The 15,632-nt window shown below is 31.2% G+C and overlaps 1 protein-coding gene across 1 annotated transcript in view; it reads left to right on the forward strand.

Moving 5' to 3' along the window:
• LOC115888609 (membralin) overlaps positions 1-15,632 on the forward strand; it is a 282,010-nt gene that overhangs the window by 72,589 nt on the left and 193,789 nt on the right. The gene's annotated exons all lie outside the window — the stretch shown is intronic.

The raw sequence follows: 15,632 nt of genomic DNA on the forward strand, positions 1-15,632 counted from the left end.
TGAGATCATAAATTTGAAAGTTTTTGTGTCAAAAGTTCAACAGAAACTGTTTTATCAACATTTTTTTGCAGAAAAATTTATGATTAATTTAAAAAAATAAAAATTTCTCAAATTTATTATTTCAGTGAAATAACTATCTACTCAACGTGTTTATTTTTCGTCAATAATGACATGTATTGACTATTTCCATTCTAAATATCTTGAGAACGGTTACTCGTAGCGATTTTGACATAGAGATATTTTTTACGTAAAAAGTCACAGAGATGTATATTTTTTCCCTCGGTAGTTTTATACAGGTACGGACAAAAAGTTATTAAGCTTCAAAACAGTTAAAACACATGTAGGTGGCGCCCTCTACCAGTAGGAGTCATATTGACATCAAAATCAAATTTCTCATGTTAAAAAATTCCCAGACACCAATGTTCATTCAAATATTTACGTTACTTCAGAAACTATTTGGAAAATCGAAATAAAATTGAAACTTCTACACCCTATATCTCCGAGATTAAGCACTTTAGGACATACATTTATACGAACTTTTTTACTTATTTTTATCTGCAGAATATGCTGCCGAAATTTCCGGAATACAATTCGGACCACCCTGTATATATCACTCCATTCAGAGTGTCATTTTGAAGTTCTCATTTAACAGGAAGTGACCGAAAACAATTGAATACGTCAATCAATCCTAATTTATGTCGTATACTAACTTACCAACTTTTACCAGATTTTATAGAGCTATTTTTGAGACACGCTGTTTTATAGAGCCATTTTTGAGACGCACCCGGTATAGATTTATTGTATCTATCTTTTTCGTATGTCAACTACGCCGTCACCGAAGCTAAAGTTGCATTTTCCTTTATTTATGCTGTTGAAAAGTAGTAAATTTGATCCGAAACAACTCGACAAACCTATCGAATAGTTTTTAACAACCTTTTATTATTTCTTTGTGGAAAAACTGTCAAACGTCTGAAAACTTTCCCGTGGAATGAAAAAAGGTGCACAAACAAAAGCGTGGAAATTCTTTCTATTCCAATCGAATTCGGATCCCTTACGTTGTTTTCCGATTATTTTCTGTTTTCACCGACCAAAAAGAAAAAGTTTGTCATAGGATGTAATATTGTGGTTGATTTTTTATTAGTAATTTTGTGCTATCGAATTCTTTCTTAGATGTTTTATTGTTAAAATCACGAATTTTAACATTGAAGTAAAGAAAATGTGAATCATGTCATTGTATATTATGAAAAAAATATTGTCCGTATTTTGTTACACAAAGTAATTAATAGTTATTTTTTTATACAAGACGATAAAATGATATTTTATCGTCGTGTATAAAACATATTTTTTTCCATAGCGAGTTACGTTTTAAAAAATATTCAGAAATTATTATTTCAAGGAATTTATTACGAGTAGAAAAAATATTGAGCTGGGTTGGCGATGGTTTCTATGTAATTTGACAAATAAATAAAGCTGTCTCTTTAGTTGTCAGTTTTGAGTCAATATTTTTTAATTCTCTTTCGTGTCGATTGCTGATTGAATTGGAGCCAGAAATGGCTCAAAACGAAATAAGTAAATTACCAACAGATATTCAGGCTGAGCTGACAAACGCCATTTCCAAACTACTTCCATTTAAATTCCGAATAACTTATGAAAAGGAATATAAAAATTTTCAAAAATGGAATTAATTCATTCCAAACCAAACCAAAAACGTGCGAGGAGAAATAAAGTTTTAACCTATCCTCGCCGTTAAAGTATCATTTAATCTACCCTTGCGGTTAAAGTACTATTTTATCTACTATTTTTGATAGATAGATATAGGCAATTTTAACAGTTGCTATGGAAAAAACATATAAATTGAGTTGTTTATAAAATCGATTTTACAAACTACACATTGGTGTTTTATTGTTTATATTTTATTATAGCAGGACTCTCAATAATATATACATATTACTCTATTTCCAATTTTTTTTAAAATTTAGTAAATATTAAAAATATAAGAATTGATTATACCATTTTAAAACAAGTATCATGTGAATTCCTCCTTTAACCTACTTTAGGATTATACTTCTACAAGTTATCAAACTTTTCTTCAATCTACCAATAAATAGCTTTTCAAAATAACATTAATTTCATCATTTTTTTTAATACCATAGCATGTTTGCAACGATTAAAAGGGAAATCAAATATTTTTAAATGACTCAATTTTAGTAAAATTCAAAATATAAACATTTGCAGATATAACCTCATATATTAATAAACAACCTTAATAATATTGTAATTTGACATTCGATTTATATCATTATTTCTAAAAAGAGATATACTGATATCTCGACTCCACTTCTTTTTCTATGTACAGAGTGTCCCATTTTGGTTGAAATCATACGGTATCTCCATTATTAGCAAAGATAGAACGATGCGGTTTGCACAAACCTGTGCCACTTTTTGTCAAACGGAAAATGCTGTCAAGAAAATTTTCATAGCCCTCTTCGTTTCTGAGCTACAGGGTCTTTTCGAAAATTTTGCAATTTGGGACAGCCCCCGTATCTCCGTTATTATGGATGATATCGAGAAGGTGAAAACTGATTCTTGTAGAACTTTTTACGTAGAATACAGTGGCGTAGTCTGTTTCTCTACGAAAAAAATATTTTTGAAAATATGAACTAAAGTTATGTTTTTTTTAAATGGAACACCCTGCATATTTATAAATAATATGATCCTCCTTGCCATGAGCTTCTCAAAAATATATGACTTTGTATTTATTTTCATTATTTACAGCAATATTTAAAATATATCATTTTCTTATTGGTAGGCCTTGATAAATAACAAAAAATCAAAATGGTATTTACTAAAATAGTTATACACATATTAATATTTTAGTTGGAATTGATATATTTTACTTTTGAATCTCTAAAAATATTTTTCTTTTTTTTTATAATGGAATTTATTATAACGGGATGGGTTTTCAAATATTTAAAAGCTTGCGTTATTAAAGCATTTTCCAGGTGTTCGACATTATGTTAGTTGCCACGATATATTTCATATTTCAAAAATCCCCAAAATCAGAAAGCGAGAATAGACAAATCCGGAAATCAGGGAGGCCATCATATGGGTCAATTGGTTGTAATTCATTGATTTGAGAAATAATAATTTAACAATTTTCCAATATTATTTTCGTTGTAAGTTAAGTTGTGAGGGGGAGCCTTATCTTACTGAAAGTATATTTCACGTAAATTAGTTAAAGGGATATTTAAAAATTCCGATACGATAGCTTCCAAGATTTACAAATAGCTGTAGAGAGTTAAGTTTTCCTAATATATAAATAATTTATTAGTGGCCCTCAAAATAAAACAAGAGACAGATAGCAGTATATATATTTTTAATAATTCTTTAATTTTTTTCTATCAATCATGGCCTAATAAATATGATCTTTTAATATATTTTTTTAAATATTGCAGTAAATAGTGAAAATAAATATAGAGTTATATATATTTTTGAGCAGCTTATGGCAAGCCAGATAATATAATTTATAAATATACAGGGTGTTCCTTTAAAAAAAAACATAACTATAGTTCATATCTTCAAAAATATTGTTTTCGTAGAATAACAGACTACGCCACTGTATTCTACGTAAAAAATTCTACAATAAACAGTTTTCACCTTCTCTATATCTTTAACAATAACAGAGATACAGGGGGTGTGCCAAATTGCAAAATTTTCAAAAAGACCCTGTAGCTCAGAAACGAAGGCGGCTATGAAAATTTTGGTTACGGCATCTTCCGTTTGACAAAAAAGTGGCGTTTGTACAAACCTCACCCTTCTATCTTCACGAATAACGGAGATACCGTATGATTTCAACCAAAATGGGACACCCTGTACAACCTTCCACTTTACCCCTGCACGTCCCTCTTAAACAGCTTCAATTTAATCAAACCATCCCAAGCCCAAGAAGCGTAACAATAACATAAATAGGAGGTAGAGCCGCCACCTCCCTTCCTTCCTCACTCCTACCTCTCAAAACACCCTCCCTCACCTGGGGCATTGTTAAGGGATCGTTTGAAATGTTCAATGCCTCAAAAATAGGGAGGAATTACAAGGGTATCCCGTTCTTTTGTGCGGCAACAATACGTCCTATTCTAGAAGTATATAAAAATTTCGAATGCGGAGATGTCGAGAAATAAAAGCTACGGTTTGTTTCTTTTAAAAGAAATTGAGATTGTTTGGTGTTGACGTGTGTTCTTCCTCAAAAAGTATGTAAAGTTTTGTTAGAAAAATTTGTTGTTAAGAAGTATTTACAGTCAGTTGATGAGAAAAAACAAATGTGTGTCCTATAATCGTATATCAGAAGATGTTAGTAAATATTTTTTGCACTATTTACTTCAATATTTTATGCTTCTTATTAGTAAACTTCTTTAGCGGTTTGTTTTGTCTTATTTAAAACAATTTGTCGAATTTACATCTTTTATTAATAATATTCTACAAAAAATATATACAGGGTGAGTTGCCTACGATGTTCTCTATGGGTATCTCGGAAACTACTGGAGATAGAGAGTCGGTTAAATGGAGAAAGAATTGCAGTTTTGTGGGGTCATAAATTGCGCCTTTCAGATTTTTGAAAAACTTCATGGCTTACTAGATATTTCGAAAAAAACAAATTTCGGCTATTTTAAAAATTGTCCCTAATTCCATTATAAGCTATTTTAGACAAAAAGTTTTCAGATAAAAGTTGTAGATAATCACATCCTTAATGAGATTGTGTCCTCCGTTTTTCTCTAAAGCCTGTCATTTTTGATATATGACACAATTTTTAAAGTTTTTCGGCGATATAAGCTATAATATGTTTTCTTCGAAAAATTACTGAGTTATAGCCAATTCTTATAATATTTAAACAATTTCACTTAGTTAGCCATGGAAACAAGTTCAATCGTCGTTGCTCTCAGAAATATCAAACTGTCACATCCAAACTTTGTAAATTGAAATAAACAAAAATTGTAAATATTAATTTTTCAACTGAAGAAAAACGTGTAGATTATTGGTTCAACTTTTCTTAGCCATACATTTTCGAGAATACGTTGACCGGTGAATGTTGCGTTTTTTAGAGAACGGTTTTCAAGACATATTAGAAAAGTTAAATTAGTTATTGTCAAATTCTTATCTTTCTTGACTAATTTCACTTAGATTGCATGGTATTCTTATTCTGTTATGATTTATAACTTATAAAAGTTCAGAATATCTTATTAAACAGTTCTTTACAATTTACATTACTCAAACTAAAACTTAAAACAATAATATCACTACATACACTTATTTGTTAAAGTTATTTTAGAAAATGTTCAAAAAATCCGCCATTATTTTGAGTTGCATCTTTTTAAAACTGAATTATGTCTACCTATTCTCACAGAAGGACCGGTCGACTTAATGAAACTTCTCTCGTACAGCCACTTCGAGTGCCTCTCTTAATTCATAAGGTTTTTTGTAAACCTTCTTGTTAACCATACCGCATAAAAAAATCTAAAATGGATAGTTCAGGTGATCGAGGAGGTCCATGCAATAATTGGTCCACCTCTTTCTGTCCCTGAGTACATAATTATGATATAAATAATGTTTAACATTTCTTTCATTATGGAGGGGGGGTCATAATGAAAGTCATGTTGGAACCACTCTATTGATGCGCGAGTATCTACACGCTTTTCTTCATTTGAAAAATTCATATTTACAATTCTTGTATATTTTAATTTATAAAGTTTGGATGTGACAGCTTCACATTTCTAAGAGCAACGGCAATTGAACTTGTTTCTAGGGCTAACTAAGTGAAATTGTTTAAAAATGATAAGAATTGGCTATAACTCAGTAATTTTTCGAAGAAAACATAATATACTGGAACTGAAAACTATATATTATATTGTCATGGCCAACTATGGTTTCCATTAAAAAAAACATATGTTTGTGTCATATGTCAAAAATGACAGGCTTTAGAGAAAAACGGAGGTCACGATCTCATTAAGGATGTGAGTATCTACAACTTTTATCTAAAAACTTTTTGTCTAAAACAGATTATAATGGAATTAGGGACAATTTTCAAAATAGCCGAAATTGTTTTTTTTCGAAATATCTAGTAAGCCATGCACTTTTTCAAAAATCTATAAGGCGTATGTTTATGACCCCACAAAACTGCAATTCTTTCCCCATTTAACCGACTCTCTATCTCCAGTAGTTTCCAAGATACCCATAGAGAACATCGTAGGAAACTCACCCTGTATAAAAATATGTAACATTCTTTTTTTAGGCGTTTTATTGTCAAAATTGCGAATTTTAACATAGAAGCAAAGAAAGTTTGAATCATGTCATTGCATATTATGAAAAATATTCTTCCTATTTTGTCGCACAAAGTAATTAAATACGTACATAAATGGAGTTGTTTATAAAATTTATTTCGCATATTATATATTGATGTTTTACTATTTATATTATATTATAGCAGGACTCTCAATAATACTTACATGTTACTCTATTCCAAGATTTTTTAAAAATTAGTAAATATTAAAGATATACGAATTTGTTGTACCATTTTATAACAAGCCATTTGAATTATTACTTAGTTGAATGTCCGTAGTACTATGCGAATTCCTTCTTTAACCTTCTTTAGGATATATTTCACATCTTCTACAAGTTATTAAACTTTTCTTTAATCTACCAATACATAACTTCTCAAAGTAACATTAGTTTAATATATTTTTTAATACCATAAACATGTTCGCAACAACTAAAAACAAATTCAAATATCTTTAAAAGATTCATTTTTAGTAAAATACAAAATATAATCAATCTACAGATATAATTACATATATCTGTATCCTTAATTATATTATATTTTTTTTGGTATTCGATTTACACCACTTTTTCAAGAGATATATTGATATCTCACTCCTTTATATTGTCGCGACCTAGCTGGGGGTTGTTTGCTAGGGTCGCTATACCAGGTTCTCTCTCTCAATCAAAACAACCATTGAACAAAATACACATTTATTTAACATAAAGTTCACAGTATAATACAATTTTGGGGAATGCCAAGACTTAATGGTTTAGTTAACTAAGTACTTACAGGAACATCTTCAGTCTGCGCTGTCTTCTGCTAACGGACTGATGACGCGAATTACTAACTGTATAATACGGCTCACATCGATGGACTAACTCCTCGACTCTCTTCAGCATACATTTTTATATTTTCTATCCCTCGTGGTCATCGCCGGTTACGTCGTTCAATCTGTTTTCATCTAATTACATTCACCCGGCTATGACCATGAGGCAATCGAACTTTGGTAGCCTGCGTTTGATTATCGACCCGAGATTGTTGTATTTTAATTGTTTAATTATTAATGTTATTTAAAAACATATCTGGGTCGATGTCATGCAGGTAACCGATCTCTTGGGCCTATATCAAATTGTTTTTTCCCAATTTGATCTAAACCCAAGTTGACATCTATTTAAGTCTTGACAATATACAACCTTCCATTTTACTCCTGCACGTCCCTCCTAAACAGCTTCAATTTAATCAAACCATCCGCCCAGGAAGCTTAACAATAACATAAATAGGGGGTAGAGCCGCCACCTTCCTTCCTTCCTCACTCCCACCCCTCAAAACACCCTCCCTCACCTGGGGTATTGTTAAGGGATCGTTTGAAATGTTCAATGCCTCGAAAATAGGGAGGAATTACAAGGGTATCCCGTTCTTATGTGCTGCAACAATACGTCCTATTCGAGGAGTATATAAAAATTTTGAATGCGGAGAAATAAAAGTTACGGTTTGTTCCTTTTAAAAGAAATTGAGATTGTTTGGTGTTGACGTGTGTTCTCATTCAAAAAGTATGTAAAGTTGAGTTAGGAAAATTTGATGTTAAGAAGTATTTACAGTCATTTGATGAGGAAAAATAATTAAAACAAACGTGTGTTGCACAATCGAATATCAGAAGATGTTAATAAATATTTTTTGCGCTATTTACTGCAATATTGTGTGCTTGTTATTAGTTAACTAATTTAGCGGCATGTTTTATCCTATCTAATGCTCGAATTAGATATATAATAATTAGATATATAATTAATAGGTCGAATTTACTTCTTTTATTAATAATATACTGCAAAAAAATATATAAAAATATGTAACATTCTTTTTTAGGTGTTTTGTTGTCAAAATTGCGAATTTTAACATTGAAGCAAAGAAAGTGTGAATCGGGTCATTGCATATTATGAAAAATATTGTCCCTATTTTGTCGCACAAAGTAATTAAATACGTACATAAATGGAGTTGTTTATAAAATTTATTTTGCAGATTATATATTGATGTTTTACTATTTATATTATATTATAGCAGGACTCTCAATAATACTTACATGTTACTCTATTCCAAGATTTTTTAAAAATTAGTAAATATTAAAGATATACGAATTTGTTGTACGATTTTATAACAAGCCATTTGAATTATTACTTAGTTGCATGTCCGTAGTACCATGTGAATTCCTTCTTTAACCTTTTTTAGGATGTATTTCACATCTTCTACAGGTTATTAAACTTTTCTTTAATCTACCAATACATAACTTCTCAAAGTAACATTAGTTTAATAATTTTTTAATACCATAAACATATTCGCAACAACTAAAAATAAATTCAAATATTTTTAAAAGACTCATTTCTAGTAAAATACAAAATATAATCAATCTACAGATATAATTACATACAGTGATGGCCAAAAGTATGGAAACTTTTTTAATTTGTCATTTATGCTGAGAAATTGAAATATGAAATAAAACGACTTATATAATCGTGACCTACAAATAATTTCCTACAAAACCTAATACATTTAAATAAAAAATTACAGCTATCAAAAAATATATAAAAATTTTTGAATATTTTCTTGGTCAAAAGTATGGAAACTTAAGAAGAATGTTTATTAAAATTCAAGATAATATAAAAATTACTAATATTTGGTGGAATATCCCTTTGAATTAATTACTTCTCTACATCTTGGTGGCATCGAATCGATCAATCTCGTACAATCTTTACTGGAAATGGCCGCCCATTCAGTTTTTAGCACTTCCCATAATTCATTTTTATTTGAAATAGAATGGCTTCGAATTTTGCTATCCAAATGGTCCCATAAATTTTCTATGGGGTTAAGATCCGGAGACTGCGAGGGCCAATCCATTAGTGGAACATTATGTTCATTTAACCAATTTTGAACAAACCGAGATTTGTGCTTGGGATCATTGTCTTGCTGGAACAACCATCTGAGTGGCATTTCTTCATCAGCACGAGGCAGCATTTATTCTCCAATATGTCTTTGTACAAAAAACGGTCCATTATCCCATCAATTTTAACAAGAGGACCAACACCTGAGCGAGAAAAACACCCCCATACCATTATACTCCCACCCCCATGTTTTACTGTGGGCATCTGGTACTTATTGCTGTACCGTGTACCTTTTGGTCTTCGGACATAACGTCTCCCGTCACTACCAAACAGTTGAAACTTGCTTTCGTTGCTAAACAGTACAGTATTCCATTTCTGATAAGACCAGGTGAGATGATCTTGAGCAAATTTAAAGCGAGCCATCCTATTTTTCTTTGATATTAGTGGTTTCTTCACCGCAACTCTTCCAAAAAGTCCCATGTCATCTAACCTTCTTCTCACCGTGCGTGCAGACACCGATATTCCCCTTTCACCCATTTCTCGAGAAATGTCTGTGGATGTTTTTCTTGGATCTCCCATTGATATTCTCTTCATTACTTTCATTGTCCTGTTGCACAACTTTCTTGGTCTTCCTGACTTAAAAGCTGTTGAAACGTTCCCTGTTTTATTAAATTTACGAATTATTTTCGAAACGGTGCCTTTTAAAATGTTTAAATTTTTACTTATTTGAATTTGTTTATAACCGCTCTTGTATAATTCAACTATTTTATTTTTTAAGTCCGCAGAGAAATATTTAGACTTGGGCATGATGTTTATATTTATCTGAAGCAAATCGTACCGTTTATCAGCTTAAACTAAATAATTTTAATGTATTTATTTATGGTTTCCATACTTTTGGCCATAAGAAATCTATTGTTCTCCTACAAAAACTGCTAAACATATTTTTTTCGCTGTGTAATTTTTGGAATACTTTTATATGCTGATAAGCTGTTTATTTATATTCCTGAGAGTTTAAGCATAGCAATATTTTCTGTGATATTTTAAAAAGTAAAAAGTTTCCATACTTTTGGCCACCACTGTATATCTGTATCCTTAATTATATTATATTTTTTTTTGGTATTCGATTTCCACCACTTTTTCAAGAGATATACTAATATCTTACCTCCACTTTTATATACAACCTCCCATTTTACTTCTGCACGTCTCTTAAACAGCTTCAATTTAATCAAACCATCCGCCCAAGAAGCGTAACAATAACATAAATAGAGGTAGAGCCGCCACCTCTCTTCCTTCCTCACTCCCACCCCTCAAAACACCCTCCCTCACCTGGGGCATTGTTAAGGGATCGTTTGAAATGTTCAATGTCTCGAAAATAGGGAGGAATTACAAGGGTATCCCGTTCTTTTGTGCGGCAACAATACGTCCTATTCGAGGAGTATATAAAAATTTTGAATGCGGAGATGTGGAGAAATAAAAGCCACAGTTTTTCCTTTTTTAAAGAAATCGAGAACCTTGGGTGTCGACGTGCGTTTTTCTTTACAAAGTGTATAGTGTTAAGTTAGGAAGATTCGTTTTTAGACGTGTTTGTAGTTATTTGAAACAAATAAATTGGTGTAAAGTAAAAATATATATCGTGTAATCATAATATGTTATAAAATACTAGAATATTTTTTTAATGTTCCTTTGTTCGGGTTCCTCGACTTTTTATCTGAAAAAATAAAAAGTTAGGGGTGACTAATTTTGAGACGCACCCGTTATATTGTCGAAAAAAAGCTTTATTAAAATTAATAAATATCTTTTTTAATTCTTTTATATATGTAGCTGCATTTTTAATAAGCATTTCTTTAGTTTAAATTTCTCATTCTGATAGTTAATCACGGGATTCCGGGATTATCGGTTCTTATCCCGGGATTTCAAAACGGGATATCGCGGGATCCCGATTCCGAAAATTGGAAACCCTAATAATGGTGTCTGCTTTTCCCTGGTTCAAGGAACACAGATGTTATATCTTCATTCTTTTATGTGTTATTAACATTATATGAAAATAATTTTATAGTAAAAGTTTTGTTCAAATTTGCGTGAATTAATTTATTTTTATAACGTTTAATGTATAAAGGAAGTACGTTTTAATAAATAAATAATAAAAAATGAAATCAATTAAACTCTAAACTGGAAAATAAAAATGATAGGAGTCAAATCACTGAAAGTATTTTTTCATAATTTTCTGTTGTACGATACATGTTTTGTATTGTAATTAACTTGATAATTTTAACATTCATTTTTAACAAATTATTTTCTTGTAGTTTTAATTCCAAAATATAAAAATATCTTAATAGTTTTTTTATACAATATGGAAATTTTTCTAGTGATATTTAGTATTCATATTAAAATCAGGAATGAGCATTTCGCAAATACCTTCAATTTTTCAAACTTTTTTTGTTTGCGTTTGTGATTATGTATACGCTACACACGAGCTAGGCATTCTATTTCAAATTCTGAACGTTATATATTGTACAATATTTAATTATACTATAATTAAACAGATATTTGACCCGTTTTTAGTAGAGATATTTAATTTGCTGTTTTCACAATACTTTTAATATCAACTGTAATATTACGCATAGTTTTGTTTTCATTGTGTTTAGCTATAAAGACGAATTATATAAATATGTATACTAATTTTCTTTTAAATAGTTTGGAGTTTTGTTTTATAATTTTAGTTTTACGAATGGGGGGATATGAGAAAATACTTTTGAAATTTACTTTTAAATTTAATAAAACCTGCATTTTGGTACAATATATTAATATTTTATTTTTTGAAAAGTAAAGGTTTTCATGCCAAGAGACTACATTATAACTTTTTTCCATAGCAACTGTTAAAATTACTTTATATCTATCAAAAATAGTAGATAAAATAGTACTTTAACCGCAAGGGTAGATTAAATAATGATACTTTAACAGCGAGGATAGGTTGAAAACTATATTTCTTATCGCACGTTTTTTAATTGCTTCCATTTTTGAAAATTTTTTTATTCCTTTTCATAAGTTATTCGGGATTTAAATGGAGGTAGTTGGGATATTATGGCGTTTGTCGCCTCAGCCTGAATGTCTGTTGGTAATTTACTTATTTCGTTTTGAGCCATTTCTGGCTTCAATTCAATCAGCAATCGACACAAAAGAGAATTAAAAAATATTGACTCAAAACTGACAACTAAAGAGACAGTTTTATTTATTTGTCAAATTATATAGAAACCAACGCCAATCCAGCACAATTTTTTTCTATTCCTAATAAATTTCTTGAAATAATAATTTCTGAATATTTTTTAAAACGTAACCCAAGTAGCATCTATCCGACTTCGAACTAAATCTGACCTTAAGCGACGTCAGACTTTGTACAAATTTAGGTCGGGTGCTGGTGATACGACCTGTGACGTCGCTTTCCTATTAAAAGCGACGTCGTTGGATCCGAGTCGGTAAATCCAACGATCTGTCGACGTACAAAATAACAACGTACCATTTTTATTAATTTTCCAACGTCGTTCCCACGTTGGCTTGCACGACGTACATATACTTCAACTAGCCCGACGTCTACCCGTTGTCCGAATAGGATACGTCTCACTGATAATCCCTAAAGTAACGTTCAATTACATTTTGTTGTATTTTATGTTCATATTTATAACCTAATTTACGTATCTCTATTTATGTCCGTAAATACAACCCATTAAGTAGCATTTGCGACCTAATGAACATCATGAACATAACCTAATAAAAAGTTTTTGTAAACAAACTTATGCCTAAAAAAACACTAATGAGGCATTTAGACATTCATCTACATTTTACAGAAAGAGGTCGAGGCTTTTGCAAAATAATAATAGTAGTAGTGATGTCTTGCCTCCACTCATAAATGATTTTTATCCGGAAGAGATGCTGCATTACACTGGTGCATCTTATTTTCATTTTTTAGCTTAGGAAACCAGCAGACCCCATCCTCGTCCCACATGTGACGCTAGGCTTAAAAAAGTGGCTGCCCATTTTTTAAGGAGAAAACAAAAACTAAAATATAGTTGCACAAATCCACAAATCACTGATACGCAAAGTGAGGTTACGTGGCGTACGTTGGAATTATATACGTCATAATACGATTGCCGGTCGTCCGGTTTGATGACTTCGGTCGTGTGAGACGACTAATGTTGGAGACCCGGTCGGAATTGGTTATTGGTAGTTCATATTAAGTCGGACACAGAAATCCGCCATTCTTAACACGTATCCGATTGTCAGCCATTTTAAAATCGTTTTTTGTTTTTAAAATGTATATTCACATTTCGATTTCTAATAGAATAATATTGATAAGGTTGAGTTTGGGGGGAACCACAGTACAGTTTTATGATTAAACCAGCTAGAAAATTAAAAAACTATTTTGCGAGTAACTTTTTTATAGATATTTTTATTTCATAAATCTACCTAATTTTGAAGTCGCTCGTTGTTTTCCGGAGTATTTTAATCAGATATATCAAAAAAGTGACTTCCGCTGACAAAACTGATGTCTGGATTAATGATTCAGAATTATTATAATATGAAATTAGATAGGCACTTATAGTTATATTCGAGGAGTGATTATGAATCCATTTGTAATTAGGTAGTTTGGTTAGGTTTTTATGTATTCTTGGTAGCGAATATGAAACCAAACGTAACGTAAGTGCTTAGCGACGAATTTTAAGTAACTAAAATCCAACGTAATATGACGTTGGTAATTGGTAGAATTACATTCCCTATTAGGTCAGATACCGATGTCGAGGCGACCCGAATCTGTATTCCCCATTTAGGCGCAAATAAGGGTCGTCAGGCGGTCAAACCGACGTTGGTACCCGACGTCGGGTTTATTGAACGCGACGTATACCCGACGTTAGATAACGTCCAAATGCTACTTGGGAACTCGCTATGGAAAAGAATATTGTTTTATACACGACGATAAAATTGTCTCCCGAAATTAATTCATCTTTTCCATTTCACTAAATCACCACAATACAACTAAACGCTTTTACTTTTACACTGGACGTGCGTTTCGCTAACCATGTTAGCATCATCAGCAGATGATTAAAACTGATTTTAGTTTTAATCATCTGCTGATGATTAAAACTCAAATCAGCGCGTTTCGCTAACATGGTTAGCGAAACGCGCGTCCAGTGTAAAAGTAAAAGTGTTGTGGTGTATTGTGGTGATTTAGTGTTTTATTTTGCTGTGTAACACCAAAGGTTCCAATCCCCAACCGTAATCTAAACTGAAAAGTGAAAATCATAGGACTCAAATCACTGAAAGTATTTTTTCATAATCTTCTGTTGTACGATACATGTTTTGTATTGTTTAGGTTAGGTTAGTAGCTAAACATTATTATTATTATTATAGCTAAACATATTTTTATTAGCAATATATATTTTTTCTAATTTTAATAACTACTAACATTTATTAACGTAAAACAAAACTAACAACTTATTATTGAGTTCACCCTATATTATTTTTTAACACTTTTTAAATAAACTGAACTACATTGATGAATCGGAATTTAAGTTAACCATATTAATCCACCATCGCGTGCGACTTATTTATGTTTCTTGATGCTCCTTCCTTAATCTTTTTATTCAAAAATGCTAGACCATTGCCCTATAATAGGTATTAATAAATATTATCCTCTTCTTTTTTTCTTCTTTTTGAATACGATGGCGTTAACATAGGCGATTGCTCGACTGGCCATCCTCGATGATTGATGCGTCTGTATCTGATATCGTCGGGTTACGTCCTTCGATAGACCACGTATGTCGTTGATTGATGCCTCAGACGCTTTCAGGCGGGATATGGACATTCCCAATATACGCGGCGTTTGGCAGATTAAAAAATTGTTTTGTTGACGAATTTTGCAAACGAATAAAAACATTTTCGACACATTAAACTATATTCTAGTAGTTTATCTACAGGGTGGTACGAAATGTATTCGGGAAACTTCGGCAGCATATTCTACAGATAAAAATATGTATAAATGTTCGTATAAATGTTTGTCCTAAAATGCTTCGGTTCGGAGATACCGGGTGTAGTAGTTTCATTTTTAATTCGGTTTTTTCCAAACAATTTCTGAACTATAGTCGATATTTGGATAAATATTTGTGTCTGGGTATTTTTTGGCTTGAGAAATTTGATTTCTATGTCATTATGACTACTACTTGTAGGGAGAGCCACCTACACATGCCTTTAACTGTTTTGAAGAGTAATAACTTTTTGTCCGTACCTGTATAAAACTACTGAGTGAAAAAATATAGATTTCCGTAATTTTTTACGCAAAAAATGTCTATTGGTAAAAATAGCTACGAGCAACCGTTCAGAAGATATTAGAATGGAAATAAAAACATGTTCAGTAGATAGTTATTTGATAGAAATAATAAATCTGGAAACTATTTTTTTTA

The sequence above is a fragment of the Sitophilus oryzae genome, unplaced genomic scaffold (genome assembly GCF_002938485.1).
Source record: "Sitophilus oryzae breed Bouriz unplaced genomic scaffold, Soryzae_2.0 scaffold_802_pilon_pilon, whole genome shotgun sequence".
Taxonomy (NCBI): domain Eukaryota; kingdom Metazoa; phylum Arthropoda; class Insecta; order Coleoptera; family Curculionidae; genus Sitophilus; species Sitophilus oryzae.